The sequence below is a fragment of the Nerophis ophidion genome, linkage group LG07 (assembly GCF_033978795.1).
Source record: "Nerophis ophidion isolate RoL-2023_Sa linkage group LG07, RoL_Noph_v1.0, whole genome shotgun sequence".
In the NCBI taxonomy this organism is placed as follows: Eukaryota; Metazoa; Chordata; class Actinopteri; order Syngnathiformes; family Syngnathidae; genus Nerophis; species Nerophis ophidion.
This window is the reverse complement of record NC_084617.1, coordinates 67,523,179-67,543,178: the sequence shown is the minus strand read 5'-3', so window position 1 is coordinate 67,543,178 and position 20,000 is coordinate 67,523,179. Positions and strand designations below refer to the sequence as shown.

Sequence of the window (20,000 nt, the reverse complement as noted above, 5' to 3'; positions counted from 1 at the left end):
AATGCGAGCGAGCGGTGAGACGGGGCGTGCCGGGAGCGACGCCACAAGCGAGGACACAATTTATGAAACCTTTTGCACTGTTAAAAGGGGCGGCAGGTGTGAACGTGAGGAGGAGTGGTGGAGAAACAAGAGAACAAACAGCGCATGCAACAAGGAAGAGAGCGACAGCGAGAGGCAGACGCAAAAGACGTGGACAGCTGAAAAGCAACAATAGAGGAGAGAGCAGTGAGAGCGTGGACGGCTGAAAAGCAACCTGCAAAATACTTTTCTTATTTGCATAAATAAAGAAGTCTACACCCTTTCGTAAATGTCCTTCCTTGGTGGTCCTGGGAACCCGCACGACGGCATGAGACCGTCACACACTCATTCTTCTGTTGTTCCTAAACAAAAAAAATCTTCACAAGGACCTTATTGTTCCCTAAGCCTGTTAAAATGCACATGGAGACATTGGAGGGGGGAAAACATACCCTGGGTAAGACTTCAAGTCCTTGTACAAAGAGGATAGCATCTTTAGAAAACAAAGTATTACATTCAGGTGTGGTACTGTATACACCAGGGGTCACCAACCTTTTTGAAACCAAGAGCTACTTCTTGGGTACTGATTAATGCGAAGGGCTACCAGTTTGATACACACTTAAACAAATTGCCAGAAATAGCCAATTAGCTCAATTTACCTTTAATAAATAAATCTATATATATATATAAAAAAAATGGGTATTTCTGCCTGCCATTCCGTCGTACATTTTTGTTCATTTTAAGGAAGGTTTTTTGTAGAGAATAAATTATGAAAAAAACACTTAATTGAATGGTTAAAAAGAGGAGAACACATGAAAAAAAGGAAAATACAATTTTTAAACAGTTTATCTTCATTTTCTCACTTTTTAAAATTCAAAATTCAACTGAATAAAAGAAGAGAAAAACGAGCTAATTCGAATCTTTTTGAAGAAATAAAAAAAAATATGGAACATCATTACTCATTTTTCCTGATTAAGATTAATTTTACAATTTTGATGACATGTTTTGGATAGGATAAAATCCAATCTGCACTTTGTTAGAATATATAACAAATTGGACCAAGCTTTATTTCTAACAAAGACAAATCATTATTTCTTCTAGATTTTCCAGAAAAAAAAATTCAAAATAAATTCAACAGACTTTTAAATAAGATTTAAATTTATTTCTACAGATTTATTAGATTTGCCAGAATAACTTTTATCATAATGAATTTGAAGAAATATTTCAAAAATATTCTTTGTCGAAAAAACAGAAGCTAAAATGAAGAAATAAATTAAAATGTATTTATTATTATTTACAATAATAAAAGAAATACATTTACTTGAACATTGATTTAAAGAAGAGGAAGGAATTTTAAAGGTAAAAAGGTATATGTGTTTAAAAATCCTAAAATCATTTTTAAGGTTGTATTTTTCTCTAAAATTGTCTTTCTGAAAGTTATAAGAAGCAAAGTAAAAAAATAAATGAATGTATTTAAACAAGTGAAGACCAAGTCTTTAAAATATTTTCTTGGATTTTCAAATTCTATTTGAGTTTTGTCTCTCTTAGAATTAAAAATGTGGAGCAAAGTGAGACCAGCTTGCTAGTAAATAAATCAAATAAAAAAATAGCGGCAGCTCACTGGTAAGTGCTGCTATTTGAGTTATTTTTAGAACAGGCCAGCGGGCGACTCATCTGGTCCTCACGGGCTACCTGATGCCCGCGGACCCCGCGTTGGTGACCCCCGGTATACACCAAAATAAACTAATTAGTACCGTCAGTGAATTATGTTCACATGATTCCTATTAAAGGCATTGACATAATATTAAAATTTACAGTAACACTCGGAGAGTCCAAACAAGCCTTGGAAAGACTAAGTGGAAGGTTTGTTTTGCATTAACGCCACGGGAATTTCTTTCCTGCTTTCTGCCACAGTCTGGCTGCACGTTAAAGCAACAAGCCCAGGAAAGTTAAATGTCGCACGTTGCAGCCGAGAGGACAATAAAGAGCTCACAGAAGGCGACCGCAACGCACCGCAGTCTTTCAGCCCGTGGCGTGGTAAAGCCGCACCGCAGGCCTAATGAGCGCAGAGCCAGCGCTGCTTTTTCTACGGTCTGCTGGTGACAGAGCTCCCATAAAAGCTACAGCCAATTAAAAGCCACCACCGAGAGTCAAAAAAGCCCCCCCGGCTCAGGCTGCTTGATGGACTCTCGTGGCGTTGGCGGCCTTTAAAGGCCTACTGAAACCCACTACTACCGACCACGCAGTCTGATAGTTTATATATCAATGATGAAATATTAACTTTGCAACACATGCCAATACGGCCTTTTTAGTTTACTAAATTGCAATTTTAAATTTCCCGCCAAGTACCCCTTCTTGATGATAACGTCACGGAATGACGCTTATGTTGAGGCGTGCTTGTGATGTTATTGGTTGGAGCGGACATGTTCTCCCAGCACCACTGACGGCTAAAAGTAGTCTGTTTTCATCGCATAATTACACAGTATTTTGGACATCTGTGTTGCTGAATCTTTCGCAATTTGTTCAATTAATAATGGCGCTGTTGGTGGACTGCAGCTGCCTTTAGCAACTGAAACACAGCCGGTGTTTCTTTGTTTGTTGTGAAGCTTTAACGAACATGTTTCTCCACCACATGTCAACCAGCGAGTTTTTGGATGAGAACATTTTGATATTAAGTCGGCTCTTACCGGAGACTTCAGCGGAGTTAGCTTCCTCCTGCAGCAGCTGTCAAAAAGGCAGCTGTGATCTTGGCTTCTCTCAGAGACACTGGCGGTCACCGCAGCCCTCCGACTTTCAGGTATGACTTTATAATCTCACTAAAACTCTATTAACACAATAAGCAGACAAGGGATTTTCCAGAATTATCCTAGTAAATGTGTCTAATAACATCTGAATCGCTCCCACTGCCGTGGCCTTTTTTTTTTCTCTCTAGTGCTTCACTCTAACTTTCCTCATCCACAAATCTTTCATCCTTGCTCAAATTAATGGGGAAATTGTCGCTTTCTCGGTCCGAATCGCTCTTGCTGCTGGTGGCTATGTTGTAAACAATGTGAGGATGTGAGGAGCTCCACAACCCGTGACGTCACGCACACATCGTCTGCTACTTCTGGTAAAGGTAAGGCTTTTTTATTAGAGACCAAAAGTTGCAAACATTATCGTCGATGTTCTCTATTAAATCCTTTCAGCAAAAATATAGCAATATCACGAAATGATCAACTATGACACATAGAATGGACCTGCTATCCCCGTTTAAATAAGAAAATCTCATTTCAGTAGGCTCTTAATCTGACTGCTGTAGTAAAAACAAAGCCCACCGGAAACCTTTTTTGGTATGTAAGGACCGCACGTAATTCTTGCAGGTATGAAGTGATTAATTTGTAGGCTCTTGTTGTTTGCAAATAGTTGCACACTATGGCACCCATTGTGTTTGCAGCTGTGGGTGCAAGTAACAATCACCATTTACAGGTAATACCAGATAAGCTTTTACCCTAATTTCCGGACTATAACCTTTTATTTTCTTCCCACGCTTTATACACTGCTCATTTATGGTTAGTTCCGGGTTAACAAGCTTCACACGCCGCTAATAAGTACATCCTTGTCTCATCAGACCAATGAAACTGCCGAATAGGTCTCAAAGGACAAATGAAAATGTTCATGAATTGATTTATGTGTACCCCTACTTACACAAGTTGAAAAATGTATTCTGGTGTTACCATTTAGTGGTCAATTGTACGGAATATGTACTGTACTATGTAATCTACTAATAAAAGTTTCCATCAATCAATCAATCACAGTGAATCAAATGGACTCAATCAATCATTCAGTCAGCCATTTAGCATTTTATGGACTCAACATCGCTGTGGAAAAGATACGACAAAATGCACATTACACAGCATACCCCATCGCCAAAGACTTACAGTGGGGCAAAAAAGTATTTAGTCAGCCACCGATTGTGCAAGTTCTCCCACTTAAAATGATGACAGAGGTCTGTAATTTTCATCATAGGTACACTTCAACTGTGAAAGATAGAATGTGAAAAAAAAATCCAGGAATTCACACTGTAGGAATTTTTAAAGAATTTATTTGTAAATGATGGTGGAAAATAAATATTTGGTCAAGCATTCAAAGCTCTCACTGATGGAAAGAGGTTTTGGCTCAAAATCTCACGATACATGGCCCCATTCATTCTTTCCTTAACACGGATCAATCGTCCTGTCCCGTTAGCAGAAAAACAGCCCCAAAGCATGATGTTTCCACCCCCATGCTTCACAGTAGGTATGGTGTTCTTGGGATGCAACTCAGTATTTTTCTTCCTCCAAACACGACGAGTTGAGTTTATACCAAAACGGATACATGAATGATACAGCAGAGGATTGGGAGAATGTCATGTGGTCAGATGAAACCAAAATAAAGCTTTTTGGTATAAACTCAACTCGTCGTGTTTGGAGGAAGAAGAATACTGAGTTGCATCCCAAGAACACCATACCTACTGTGAAGCATGGGGGTGGAAACATCATGCTTTGGGGCTGTTTTTCTGCTAAGGGGACAGGACGATTGATCCATGTTAAGGAAAGAATGAATGGGGCCATGTATCGTGAGATTTTGAGCCCAAACTCCTTCCTTAATTGAGAGCTTTGAATGGTTGACCAAATACTTATTTTCCACCATCATTTACAAATAAATTCTTTAAAATTCCTACAATGTGAATTACTGGATTTTTTTTTTCCACATTCTGTCTCTCACAGTTGAAGTGTACCTATGATGAAAATTACAGACTTCTGTCATCATTTTAAGTGGGAGAACTTGCACAATCGGTGGCTGACTAAATACTTTTTTGCCCCACTGTATGTGTAACGACCGGGTCGCATCGTGGTGCGGAGTTTGTTCTCCCAGGAATGCAGACGAGCTTCGGACACAGCGTGAAGGTAGGAACAAATAATTTTTTTCAAAATAAATCAGACCTTGAGAAAGAAAAACGTGCTCAAAGCAAAAAAGGCAAAAAAACAAAGTAAAAGAGCCTAGCGGGGAAACTAGCAGGCACAGAGCCGGGAACAAAAGTTGTCATCTGTTGTGTATTGCAAATTAGGAAGCCAGACTGACTGACTGGAGAAGGCAGGCTTAAATAATGTCAGTGATTAGCAAAACAGGTGCGCGTCCGGGACAAGCGGCAGGTGAAAATAATAAGTAACTTGTATGTTTTTATGTATGATTCTGGCACTAAATTATTTTGCATACAATTTCGTTGTACAATGTACAATGACAATAAAGATATATTCAATTCTATTCTATTCTAACAATGGTAACCAACTCAGAGGTGCGCAAACCAAAGGAGTCCAAAACCAACAGAAAACACAAGTGACTCAAAAATCCAATCAGAATATGATCCGGGCAGCGGATCATAACAATATGGCTTATATTTAGGTGCTTTGTACCTCTATAGTCCAAACACTATGGTATGTGCTAATGGCATACAACTGCAGTCGGTTTGCATTATTTGTATGCATGATGCATGACTACATCAGATGATAAAATCACATGATCCATAACGGGCAGCACGGTGAAACAGGAGTTAGTGCATGTGCCTCACAATACGAAGGTCCTGAGTAGTCATGGGTTCAATCCCGGGCTCTGGATCTTTCTGTGTGGAGTTTGCATGTTCTCCCCGTTACCCCGAGACTGCGTACTCTGGCTTCCACCTCCAAAGACATGCACCTGGGGATCGGTTGATTGGCAACACTAAATGGTCCCTAGTATGTGAATGTTGTCCGTCTATCTGTGTTGGCCCTGTGATGAGGTGGCGACTTGTCCGATTGTAGCTGAGATAGGCACCAGGGCCCCTCGCGACCCCAAAGGGAATAAGCGGTAGAAATGGATGGATGGATGTTCCATAACTCCCTAACTCTTTTACCGTCTTGTCGATGGATTGGCTTTTTAAGCAACTGTGAGTATACAAATGCAATGAGCAATTGATTACGATCCCCATCTTTACGAAATGCGTGTCTTCTAAACTTTACCTTCAAAGAGTCAGCAATTCTAGCTCAATCATGAGCCACGAGACAGTAAAACTGTCAAATTGGGATAGTGCTTTTTTTTCATCAGAAAATTAAAAAATCTTGACCTTTCATTACATGTTAGTTCTTTGGCATGCAGTTTCTCGCTCAGGAGTCCGGCTGTCATCAGCTTTGCTTCAAGGTAAGCGAGCAAGCTATTCTAAGTTCAGCCTGCTTAAATCTGAACAGAACTCCCTGGGGTACGAGGGTCACCTACTCTCATGTGTCCAGGTGAGAAGACCTTAACTCGAGATCTAGGCCAGGGGTGCCCATTACGTCGATCGCGATCGACTGGTCGATCTCGGAGGGTGTGTCAGTCGATCTCAAGCCAGGCATTAAAAAATAGACATAAAAATGAGCAATCATCAATCATACCAAGACTTCACTTTCGTCAGTTGTTTGACATTCTCGGCACCCGAGGATTTTGTGAGATGACGCTGGCTGCTGCGAGCTCATATTTAAGAAAAAAATCACTAACAGGGCGGACGCAGAGAGAAACATTTTATTTCTAGAGACTCCGTACCTACTGTCAAAACTCTAAAGACCGACTGCACAGTTCCTGTCTTCACCATAAAAGACCTGTTTCATCCTGCCTGTGCTAACAAAATAAGAGTCTCAGAAAGCTAGCGTGCACAAGCTAGCAAGCTACGGAGTTTGATGCCAATGTATTTCTCCTCCGCCCTCAGCGACCGCTTTCTCACTTGCTTGCCCACCCGCACAGTCACTGACGTCACTCACCTGCTGCCAGACATTAAAGGGCCACACACAAATGATACTCTCATAACAAAGTGTTTAAAAAGGAGTATGCAAGTTGGACAAATGAGATGCCAAATCCAACCACTTTCATGTGGTATTGGACAGAAAGGAGGACTTTTTTTTCCCCTCCATTTGAAAATGCGGACGTTATCAGCACCACTGTCTAATTCCAATCAATGCAAGTCATCAGAATCAAATACACCAACTTATATTCTTGTCTTCATGAAAGAAAGGAATCTATGTGTGTTAAACATGCTTGTATTATCATTAAACACCATTAACTTGTTAACAAAAATGTCTCTTTCATAAATAAATAAATATAAATTATAAATAGGAATGAGGTAGATCTCCTCGACTTGGTCAATTGAAAAGTAACTCGCCTGCAGAAAAAGTGTGAGCGCCCCTGATCTAGGCTGTTGGGTCATCTTCTACAAAAAGAATGATTCTGTAAAATGCCGATGAAACAAGCTGACTAAGCGTCTTGGTTGATAAACAGGCGCTGATTTTTCTCTGACGGCAAGGGTCTAATCCCAAAGTGCCCGTCGGCAGTCCTGGACTTGTCAGCAGAGTCCCCCCCCCCCCATCCTCAATCCAAACCACCATGGAGCAAACACAGGAACCACATCAAAGCAGCCACAGCACCCCTGTGTTCAACTTTGTTATTCTACCGCAAAGGTTAATGACGGTGCTTCTTCAAAGGGCGGCTCTGCCATCTGCTAGAAGTCGGAGGCTTGGAGTTGGGAGATTCCTGTCACCAAAGTAAAATATAAACACACCAATCAATCATTGCACCACTAAATCGCACCCACCCCCCGCTGTGGTTTGTGTGGGGGGGTAATTGCAAGTTAATGTCTTACTATGAATATGGCACCTGACCCTGGAGCAGAGACTTGACACTTCTACGATCCGCATGTTTCATGGGAGGCAACGATGTGAGGACAAGCATCCGACATTTCAATCCAACTCAAAAAGCAGCAGGCTGGAGACAAAGGGTATGATGAAGTGAAAATAAGAGGTAACCCTCAAACAAACGGTTACCTATGCTCACTCCTCCCCCTCCAAAAACCGTCCTCGTAGCTTGACGTGCACTTCCTAGAAAAACACCGCGCCATAAAGGCTGTAATTTGGTGGAGTTTTGCCCATTATTTCCAGTGTGGATATGACTCGTTCAAAGGACAGCCCACCTTCGCTAACACCTTCTGTGATTTAGGGTCCTAATTTTATAAACTGACTGTTGCCATCACAAGACATTTGTATCAGGACATTGTAAAAGAAATAAGAACAATGGAGATAATGCCACATATATTACATCTGGAGGAAAATCTGTTGTTAGGTAGCTAGGTCTTCATTGTCATTGCAGAAGTACAACAGAACTTTGTTTTCAGCACAAACCCGTTCAAGATGAGACAAACAAACAGTGCACATGGTTACAGAACAGGAACGTTGATCGGTCGCCACAAGGCGCTCCGTAAAAGATGGGAGAAAGGTAAATAATGGAGCAGGATGAGTAAAAAAATTAAAAATAAATACAATCTAGACTGGGCTATTAAGGGGGCCCAGTCTGGAGTGGGGAAAAAAAACCTCCATAGCAAAGCACATATTAACGATAACCACTGAAGTGGACAATTTATTTAGATAACAATATAATAAGTATGTTTGGCACAGACGCAAATTTTTGGCGTTAAAAAATATGTATGTATGTTCTTACAAGCATATTTTGTTGAGTTTTGTTAATTTTGCAATATTACTATTATATTTTTTTTATATACTTAAACAATTTAAATTGGAGATGTCCGATAATATCGGACTGCCGATATTAACGGACGATAAATGCTTTAAAATGTAATATTGGAAATTATCGGTATCGGTTGAAAAATTATCAGTATTGGTTTCACAAAGTAAAATGTATGACTTTTTAAAACGCCGCTGTGTACACGGACGTAGGGAGAAGTACAGAGCGCCATAAAACCTAAAAGGCATTCCCTTTGCGTGCCGGTCCAATCACAGAATATGTACGGCTTTTCACACACACAAGTGAATGCAAGGCATATTTGGTCAACAGCCATACAGGTCACACTGAGGGTGTCCGTATAAACAACTTTAACACTGTTACAAATATGCGCCACACTGTGAACCCACACCAAACAAGAATGACAAACACATTTCGGGAGAACATCCGCACCGTAACACAACATAAACACAACAGAACAAATACCCAGAACCCCATGCAGCACTAACTCTTCTGGGAGGCTACAATATACACCCCCCTGGTACCCCCTCACGCCCACCTCAACTTCCTCATTCTCTCTCAGGAAGAGCATGTCCCATATTCCAAGCTGCTTCAATAATAAATATGGCAGTGCCATGTTGCCATTTTTTTTTCCATAACTTGAGCTGATTTATTTTGGAAAACCTTGTTATAAATGGTAAAAATAAATGGGTTGTACTTGTATAGCGCTTTGAGTACCTTGAAGGTAGAAAAGCGCTATATTGACACTACTTCCACATTTACCCATTCACACTGTTTACATTGTTTAATGCATCCAGCAAGGCATCACAACAAAATTAGGCATAATAATGTGTTTATTCCACGACTGTATATATCGGTATCGGTTGATATCGGTATCGGTAATTAAGAGTTGGACAATATCGGAATATCGGATTTCGGCAAAAAAGCCATTATCGGACATCTCTAATTTAATGTTGTGTCTTTATTTCATTTACGTTGGCACTATTCAACTGTGATATCATTATATTCTTATCAAGTCTATGTACATTTGCTCCCTCTAAAAATTGCAATAATAATCAAGCAAAAAATAAAAATAATCTGTTGCGACGGGTCAATTAGATCTAACCACATTTTTTTCCCAAGATGACGCCACTGTAGTGGCTGCTGGTGGCATGAGCTCTGTGCTCTTATGTCATCCTTTTGTGTTCCTGATGTTTCCCTTTTGTTTTCAGGGGTTTTGTTTCGCCTTTTGGTTCGGGACCCTTTGGGACTGTGTGACAAGGAGTGGCACTTTCGTGACTTCTGCGGTTGTTGTTTTTTTGTGAACTTCTGGATCTGCCTCCTGGGAGCCTTTTGGCCATGGAGACCAACTGCTGGGTCTTTGCCACATCAGAAACCGTTTGGAGAGACCGGAGGAAGATCCGGATGAAGAGAGAGGGCTGCGGAGCTGGTGCTGAGCACCGGGACAGACGGGCTTAACAGTGTCTTGGCTGAATGAGCAGGTATCAGACACTCCGATCGCCTTGGACGTATCCTCGCTCATCCATGCGGACTGGACACTGGCCGAGATTTGGTGGTCGGCCGAGGGTGGTTGCTTTGTTGGGTCTGCTCTTTCTCACCTTTTTGTAAGGGGCGCCGGAACCCGTCAGCAATCCTGTTCTGTCTCCCTGTAATGTTTGTCGTCTCTTGAATGGGGTTGTGGTGAAAATCTTAATTTCCCCTTTGGGATTATTAAAGTATTTCTGATTCTGATCCCTTCTCATCTTTAATTGCCATTTTAGCTTGCTACGTAGGAAGCGAAAACGCTAAATACCCACGGTGTCCTTGGAAAGTCCGTTTAGTGCTAGCAGTAGTCAGCTATTTGAGTTTGTGCAACTGAATCCTGAGCTTTTTATGACTGTTTACCATTGAGGGGGTCTTGTTAACGACACCCCCCGCCCCCCTTGGGTCCCCAGTGTCACCAGTGAAGAATATCCACTGCCCACAGATGGCTCAAGTAGCAGTGAAAAAATCCAACCCTGGGAACTTTGACCTTTAAAATATAGCCTGTTCTACCAATGTTGTACACAAACACATAAATAAGAACTCAAAAGTTTTTGTTTTTTTTTGACGTCTCATTTCTAAAAACATCCATTAGGACGGGGCAACACACACACTCCAAACGGAAAGGTATGAGTCAAAATTTCAGTCGAGAACCTCTCGTGTGTGTGTGTGTTTGTGTGTGTGTTCTTGTATTTCTACCCTTCTTGAGGCATCAACAAGAAAAAGTACCGTCCATATGAGGACCGGTGAACAAGTAAGGACATAAATCATGGTCCCAATACGGGCAAACAATTGCATCTAATAGAGATGGTCTCATTTGCACCCCTGGTGGGGAAATCTGTCAAAATGTGGGTGGTCCCAAAAAGGAGGGATTTTTCAAATTGACTGTGTGTCGGTTTTAAAAGGGCTCCCCCTCTGGTCAACATATGAAATAACAAGTGTGTGCAGGAATTTGAAGTGCGCACTCTTCGGTCAAAATTAATTTAAAATAAATAAATATGTACTGAATACTGTAGTAACTTGAAGTAAATAATGAAGATTAAAAACCAATTACCAACAAAACCCCCCATCCCCCCTAAAAAATTTACTAAAAGCAGTCTTTTTCTTACAATGTGTTGACTTTTTAGGGACCGATGTCCCTTTGGGACAGAGGACCCTATTGAATTTATAAGGTTTTATTATTATTATATTATTCTTTATTATTATACCGCCGCCTCTTTGAGCTCTAATTTGACCCCCTTAACATGCTTCAAAACTCACCAAATTTGACAAACACATCAGGACTGGCGAAAATTGCGATCTAATCAAAAAAACCAAACCCCAAAACTCAAAATTGCGCTCTAGCGCACCTTAGGGAAAAAAACACAGACAAAACTGTCTGTAATTTCCAGTAGGAATGTCATAGAAACATGAAACAAAATTCACTACGTAGGTCTCAGTTAGACCTATATTTCATCCACTGACCACCCCCAACTATTATCAACAGGAAGTTTGGTATTCCCACTTCAATACAACTACTGCATTACATTCACCATGCATTAGAGTCTCAAAATGGCGGCACCAAGGCGTCCTTATAAAATGCCCAAGCCACTTTACAACAGTCATTACTATTAAACTGATGTATAACACGTGTATACAACTTTTTCCTCTGTGTAATAATCCATCCATCTGTCTTCTACCGCTTATGTGGGCTTGGGTTACGGGGGCAGGAGCCTAAGCGGTCCCGTCCATCGCTGCTTGCAGCTTTAATTTCCTATTACAATTGGGAACAATTTCTAATATTCGTTATGTTTCTGTAATATTGCTATATGTTCTCGTAAAATTATTACTTTTTTATGTGACAGTAATAATTTTATGTAAAAAAGTAATACTTCTGGAGCCGAGCCGAGGATGTCGTTGTGGCTTATGCAGCCCTTTGAGACACTGGTGATTTAGGCCGATATAAGAAAACATTGATTGATTGATTGATACTTTTTTATGTAAAATTATAACTTTTTTATGCAAAATGGTGACATTTTTTGCATAAAATTCTGAATTTCATCACAATATTGCCAATGATTCTGTTGTTCATGTAAAACAGTGCCATTTTTTGGAGTAAAATTATGACTTCGGTCATCATTTTGCAGAGTAAAATTCCGATTATTATTATAATATTGCCAACATTTAGGTTTTCTTATAAAATTGTGACTTTTGTCGAGTAAAATTACGACTCTTTTCATTAAAAAAAAGATCCAGTGTGCTTCCAGTTGAAAGATGGCTCACCAGGTCGCCTGACCTACTCTCGCTCGGAACCCAAATATCAAAACTAATTATGTGAACATGCGTGATTAATTCTAGAAGGGGGGAGGGGTTGCCCACATATGTGGTACTCTCCAAGGTTTCTCATAGTCATTGTCACCGATGTCCCACTGGGGTGAGTTTTTCCTTGCCCTCATGTGGTCTGTACCGCCGATGTCGTTGTGGTTTGTGCAGCCCTTTGAGACACTTGTAATTTAGGGCTATATAAATAAACATTGAAACATTGATAATTGCCAACTTTTCTTGTAAAAATTGCCACCGTTATTGAGTAAAATTCCAACTCTTATCATAATATTGTACAAATGTTCAGTTTTTCTTGTAAAATTTTGACTTGCGTTTAGTAAAATTACAACTTTTATATAATAATGCTGTGGAGAGGCGGAGCTGACGGGCTGACGGCGGGGCAGGGCACGCTGCATGCCAAGATGGCGGCAAGGAGGCGGAGAATGCGGCGGAGCAGAGAGGCTGGGTGTGACGGGAGCCGTAATCTAATTCAGGTGCATGGCTCACACACCGGGACACAATTAACCGATCTCCTCATGATGTATAAAAGGGGAGAGGGAGGAGAGATCAAGAAAGTAGGTGGAGTGTCCGCAGCAGGGACCAAGGAGCAGAAGCAAAGAGAAGAGCAAGAGCGCGAACGAGCACCCGAGAGACGGAAACAAGGCCGGCTGAAAAGCGACCGAGAGGCGAGCAGCGGAGAGAGAGCTGAAAAGCGACCAGACCGGAAGACAATCTTTATTATTGCAAAATAAATGAGTCAAACCTCCGCGACGATTATGTCTTTCCTGGGTGGTCCATTGAACCCGCACGACGACAGCAAGAGTATGTCACAAATGCCAATATTCTAAGTTTTTCTAGCGAAATTGTGACATTTTTCTTCTAAAATTCCAACTAATTTTTCAAAACAGGCTTTTTTATATTGGCATAGTATGTATGTATTATTAATGTTGTAAAAACAAATCTTTATATATCTGGAAAGGGTGGTTCTAAAGAGGTAGGCATTTTTTGGAGGTCTTCAGAAGGTGACAAATGCAAAAAGGTGTGTGTGGGTGCACGTGCATGCGTGCGTGCGTGTGTCCCTTGCAGAGCAGCAAAGTCACACTCTTTAAAGTTTCCTGCTTGTTGTTTTATGTGTCTGTAGTTAAATGGAGCCACATGTCATTGCCACATATGGAGGAAACATTAAAAAGCGGAGCCTGTTTTGTTTGACATCAGGCAGACGCTCATCAATAGCTGGGTTGCTATCCCGTGACAGAGAGGCAAATCCGGGCACTTGTAGGTTTCAGGTGATGGTCAAGAGCCCCGTTAGACTACTGTTTATTTACCTGCATCAGTGCAGATTTGGGCGTATTTTCGAAGCAAGTATAAAATTAAAAAAAATATATTCAAAATGGGATGGAGTGGATTTAGACACTTTTAAGATTTTTTTTTCAATTTTAATGATTTAAACCAGAGGTCAGACATGAGGGCTACGAGATGTTATTTTGCGGCCCCCACCTTAATAGGAAAGTTTAATGTTAGTGCGGCCCGCAAGTTTTATATGAATGGCGCTTGACAGCGTTGTGTTATTTGGGTCCAGAATGGCTGTTTCAACGTTTTGGGTTGCCTACCCCTGCATTAGTGGAAAAGCGGCAAGTGAGTGAAAGCGACGGAGACGTTGCCATGGAGGCGAGGGTTTTCTTACGTGCCCGGCTGCAGTCACACTGCGACACCTGTCCGTCAGTAATAACAGTCCCCGATAACCTGGACCCATTCAAATTGTTATTTAATTTTTTTTATTGTTTAATTTCCATTGCCTCACACGATGAACACTACATATATTTCTATATGACGCCGAATAACACTTCAGGAGCCGTCACTTTTTTGCACTCGCTATCCAGGTACTATTATCCGCCGACCGCTGTGTTGCTGTAGGGAGGAAAAGTGGAACGACACACATTGCGGAAATAACATTATCCTCCGTGCGTCGGCTAATTACAAATATATGCTAAAGAGTATGCAACTTTTTTGGGGGGGAAATCTTTTCTTGAGGCCCAGCCACACCCAGACCCTGCATCCAGTGGCCCCCTGGTAAAGTGAGTTTGAGACCCCTGATTTAAACCATTTATCATCACCAAGACGTTACTGCTCACCTCGACCGCATTTAATTTGACTCTCACAGTATTTAGAGAAGATTGGAGGCACATCATTTCTTTACATCTGAGGGGTCCACAAATTAAACATTATTCAGTGAAAGACAAAGTTGGATTTATTCGTGCATCGCGAAGTAACATATTTGATTGACATAACAAGTGCGATGCTACTGTGATCGTGACACCAATGAAAAAAGGATAAGTTTGTTTGCAGTTGATTTCGTGCTACAAATATTCGTCTCATCTAAAATTCATGTCTGCAGTTGTTTTTATGGCGTGAAATTCACATTTTGTCTCATTATTTAGCTAAAGATGTCCCTGTTTGTTCAGCAATGTTTGCTAGCAGTATCAAGATTCAGTACATCCTGTTGAGCCTACTAAATATCTATTTTTTTAGTTTATTAATACTATTAAAGGGGAACATTATCACAATTTCAAAAGGGTTAAAAACAATAAAAATCAGTTCCCAGTGGCTTGTTGTATTTTTTGAAGTTTTTTTCAAAATTTTACCGGTCCCTAAATAAAACTTTAAAGTGCCTTATTTTCGACTCTCTGTGAAGACACTGGCCATTTCCCTGTGACGTCATACAGTGCTGCCAATGTAAACAAACAATGGGAATAACACAGCAAGATATAGTGACATTAGCTCGGATTCAAACTCGGATTTCAGCGACTTAAGCGATTCAACAGATTACGCATGTATTGAAACAGATGGTTGAAGTATGAAAATATTGAAGAAGAAACTGAAGCTATTGAGCGAATAGCTATTGACGCTATTCATAGCCATAGCATGGCCGAATAGCTGCGTTAGCATCGCCGGTAAAATGTGCGGACCAAACGATCAGGACTTTCGCATCTTTTGGCACGGGAACAACTTAAATCCGTTGATTGGTAAGTGTTTTTTTCGCATTAAAAGTGGGTGGAAGGAAACGTAATATAGTTGCAAATGCATCTACAGGTTATTATTATTTCAGGTTATCTATACATCTCTGTACCATGTCTGCTTTAGCACCACCGGTAAATAGCATGTTAGCATTGATTAGCGTAGCATGTTAGCATCGATTAGCTGGCAGTCAACATCAACAAAACTCACCTTTGTGATTTCGTTGACTATTGTTGCAAATGCATCTGCAGGTTATCCATACATCTCTGTGCCATGTCTGCCTTAGCATCGCCGGTAAAATGTGGAGACACTCCGGTACATTCAATGGGGGTCTGGCGGCAGACACTTTGGCATCTTCGGGCCAGTGGTGCAACTTGAATCCCTCCCTGTTAGTGTTGTTACACCCTCCGACAACACACCGACGAGGCATGATGTCTTCAAGGTTCCGAAAAATAGTCAAAAAAACGGAAAATAACAGAGCTGAGACCCGGTGTTTGTAATGTGTTGAAAATGAAAATGGTGGGTGTGTTACCTCAGTGACGTCACATTCTGACGTCATCGCCTCCAGCGCGATAAACAGAAAGGCGTTTAATTCGCCAAAAGTCACCCAATTAGAGTTCGGAAATCGGTTAAAAAAATAGATGGTCTTTTTCTGCACCATCAAGGTATATATTGACGCTTACATAGGTCTGGTGATAATGTTCCACTTTAAGGATATTTTCTTCATGCTAACAAATTGATTGATTGATTGAAACTTTTATTAGTAGATTGCACAGTACAGTACATATTCCGTACAACAGACCGCTAAATGGTAACACCCAAATAATATAATAATATCACCAAAGATGCTATAATGTGGTCATTGTGGCTTTCCTGCACATCAACAACTCTGCGTTTAGTTACGGTTATGAAAACGGACAATGAATGTACAATTATGTCGATGCCCTTATCACAATATTTATTACTAGTACTTAAAATTATGTTAGTTTATTTGCATAAACATTAGGGCTTTGTACTTCTAATTAAAAGGCCTACTGAAATGAGATTTTCTTATTTAAACGGGGATAGCAGGTCCATTCTATGTGTCATACTTGATCATTTCGCGATATTGCCATATTTTTGCTGAAAGGATTTAGTAGAGAACATTGACGATAAAGTTCGCAACTTTTGGTAGCTAATAAAAAAAGCCTTGCCTGTACCGGAAGTAGCAGATGTCACGGGTTGTGGAGCTCCTCACATTGTTTACAATCATGGCCACCAGCCGCGAGAGCGATTCGGACCGAGAAAGCGGCGATTTCCCCATTAATTTGAGCGAGGATGAAAGATTTGTGGATGAGGATAGTAAGAGTGAAGGACTAGAAAGAAAGAAAAAACAGGGCAGTGGGAGCGATTCAGATGTTATTAGGCACATTTACTAAGATAATTCTGGAAAATCTCTTATTTGCTTATTGTGTTACTCGTGTTGTAGTGAGATTATACTGTCGCACCTGAAAGTCGGAGGGGTGTGGCCACAGGTGTGGTGACCGCCAGTGTCTCTGAGGGAAGCCACGAAGGAGGCGAGAGAGTCGCAGCTACCTCTTTTTACATGAGGAACGACGCAAGCTCCGCTCATGTCTACGGTAAGAGACGATTTATTACCACAATTTTTTCACCTAAACCTGCCGGTTGACATGTGGTCGGGAACCATGTTCGCTTGACCGCTCTATTCCATAGTAAAGCTTCACCTTCGGGAATGTAAACATGGAAACACCGGCTGTGTTTGTGTTGCTAAAGGCAGCTGCAATACACCGCTTCCCACCGACATCTTTCTTCTTTGATATCTCCATTATTAATTGAACAAATTGCAAAAGATTCAGCAACACAGATGTCCAGAATACTGTGTAATTATGCGATTAAAGCAGACTACTACTAAAAAGGCCGTATTGGCATGTGTTGCAATGTTAATATTTCATCATTGATATATAAATTATCAGACTGCGTGGTCGGTAGTAGTGGGTTTCAGTAGGCCTTTAAACATAGCAACCACAAAAGAACACAAACCAATGCAATCTATTGTCCTTTTTTTACGTTAAATTTTACTGTAAAAATGTCAGGATGTGAACTATGGGGTGGTTGTTTTCCCGAGATGCAAGTGAACTTGGACCGGACATGGCGTGAAGGTAATGACATCTTTATTTTAACACTAATAAAAGGAATAAACAAAAGGCGCGCGCAAGGGCGGAAGTACAAATCTTGGCTATAAAATTAAAAGCTAGCACAAAGGCAGAACTACGGACAAAAAAACAAAAGACACTAACTGTGGCATTAACAAACAAAACTTACTTGCGATGACGAGAACAGGGCAGCATGGACTATGAAACAAGCAGCGTGAACTAAGCATGCGTGACATGAGGACAGATAAAAATCAATGAGTAGTCATGGAAACAAAACAAACAAGGAAGTGCGAAAACAGGAAACAATGGAGTCTTAGGCAAAACAGAACATATAATAAACAAAACATGATCACAAGACTGTCACGCCTATGGATTATGTTTCGTTTTGGTCATGTTACGTTTTGTTTTTTGGACACTCAGTTCCTGTTTTGCACTTTCCGGTTTGTGTTGCTACCATGACAACTTATTAGTTTCACCTGTCATGTCACACACGTGTTCAATCACTGATTATGTCACTGCTATTTAAGCTGTCCGTCTCTGTTCTTCGTCCTGGCAACATCACCTCCTTCACGCCCTCGATCACCTGCTACACACCTTGCTAATGATCCATACCCCTTATTTTTGTCACAGTAAGTTTTCTTGTTATTTATGCCACAGTGCAAGTTTTTTTTTTTCTTGTTTATAGTTCATTGCCTTCGTGCTAGTCTTTTGTTTTATAGCCCAGTTTTTGTACCGCCTTTGTGCACGCATTTGGTTTGTTCCGGTTTTTAGTTTTAGTGTTTAAATAAAGATGTCTTTACCTTCACGCCATCACCGTTTCCACTCCATTCGCCTCGAGCCTCGGGAAAACAACCCAAGTCAAAGTCCAAGTTTGACAAAGACATGACAAAAACACTACTAATATAGTAGAGAATAAACTAGATTGCATTAAGGAAAGTTTCTCAAACAAATCAAATGTTCAAACAAACATTTTACAAAGTAATTGCTGCAGACACTTCTACCGCCTTTGTGCACGCATTTGGTTTGTTCCTGTTTTTAGTTTTAGTGTTTAAATAAAGATGTCTTTACCTTCACGCCATCACCGTTTCCACTCCATTCGCCTCGCACCTCGGGAAAACAACCCAAGTCCATGTCCAAGTTTGACAAAGACATGACAAAAAAACTACTAATATAGTAGAAAATAAACTAGATTGCATTACGGAAAGTTTCTCAAACAAATCAAATGTTCAAACAAACATTTTACAAAGTAATTTCTGCAGACACAAGCGGTCCGATAGTATTCCACAAGATGATGACAGTGTTATTTTTAAGAGCACTTTTGTATTTTCCCTGACTTTATTACTGTACCTTTATGAACCAATTCTTTCAGGACTCTATGGAAGCTCTTTCCTATCCCTCTATTTTAGGGGTCGGCAACCCAAAATTTTGAAAGAGCCATATTGGACCAAAAGTACAAAAACAAATCCGTCTGGAGCCGCAAAAAAAAACAACCCATATTACACACAAACAGTGTGTCATGAGATAAACATTTTATTAAGAGGTCTTAAAGGAAACTAAATGAGCTCAAATATACCTTCAAATGAGGCATAATGATGCAATATGTACATATAGCTAGCCTAAATAGCATGTTAGCATCCATTAGCTTGCAGTCATGCAGTGACCAAATATGTCTGAATAGCACTCCACACTAGTCATTAACAACAACAAAACTCACCTTTGTGCATTCATGCACAATGTTAAAAGTTTGGTGGACAAAATGTTACAGAAAAAGAAGTGGCATAAAACACGTCTTAGAAAGTCGGAGAAAGTTATACATGTAAACAAACTAGGGTGAGTTCAAGGACCACCAAAATTAGTAGGACAAAACGTTGCTCGCCAAATACTCGAATCAGTGAAACATGTTTAATAGAAACAGTGTGCTTTATAACAATTAGGGAGGTTTGCGTCATGTTTGTCCTCCTACAGAAACTATATTAAAACAAAAAATAGTTTTTTTTTTTCCCTCATCTTTTACCATTTTTCATATATTTTTAAAAAGCTACAGAGAGCCACTATTTGAACTACTGGACCACCCTAAAACAGAACAGCAATATAACATTTTCTGCTCAAGCTCTGCACTCACTTTCACTTGTTTTAATGCTGCTTGACCATCATGTGAGCTAAGCCGCGAAGAAGAAAAACGGCGTTATATAAATAGAATTCGCAGAACTAAAACAACTAAAATGTTTAACTGTTTCAAAACGCAACTTTTAAGACAAGGTTTTTGAGGGTCGGCAATCGAATCATGAACTTGGAGGGACAGTTGCCTCAGAGGATGTACAGTATGTCGGTGAGTGTACAAAAAAATGCTGACGAGACAAGCTAATGAAAGACAGAGGGAATGCTCTGCTGACATAAACATCTCATCTCAGAGAAGGCCAACGCTCCAAACTCTCAATC

At 40.4% G+C, this 20,000-nt stretch overlaps 1 long non-coding RNA gene across 1 annotated transcript in view; it reads right to left on the bottom strand.

The window, feature by feature from the left end:
- Positions 1-7,423: 7,423 nt before the first annotated feature.
- The window catches only part of LOC133556725 (uncharacterized), an 87,470-nt gene continuing 74,893 nt past the window's right edge, over positions 7,424-20,000 (bottom strand). The window contains exons 3-4 of the long non-coding RNA XR_009807583.1: positions 7,679-7,800; positions 7,424-7,569 (exon numbers count right to left, since the gene is read on the bottom strand). This is a non-coding gene — a long non-coding RNA (uncharacterized LOC133556725). The remainder of the gene's footprint in view (positions 7,570-7,678; positions 7,801-20,000) is intronic.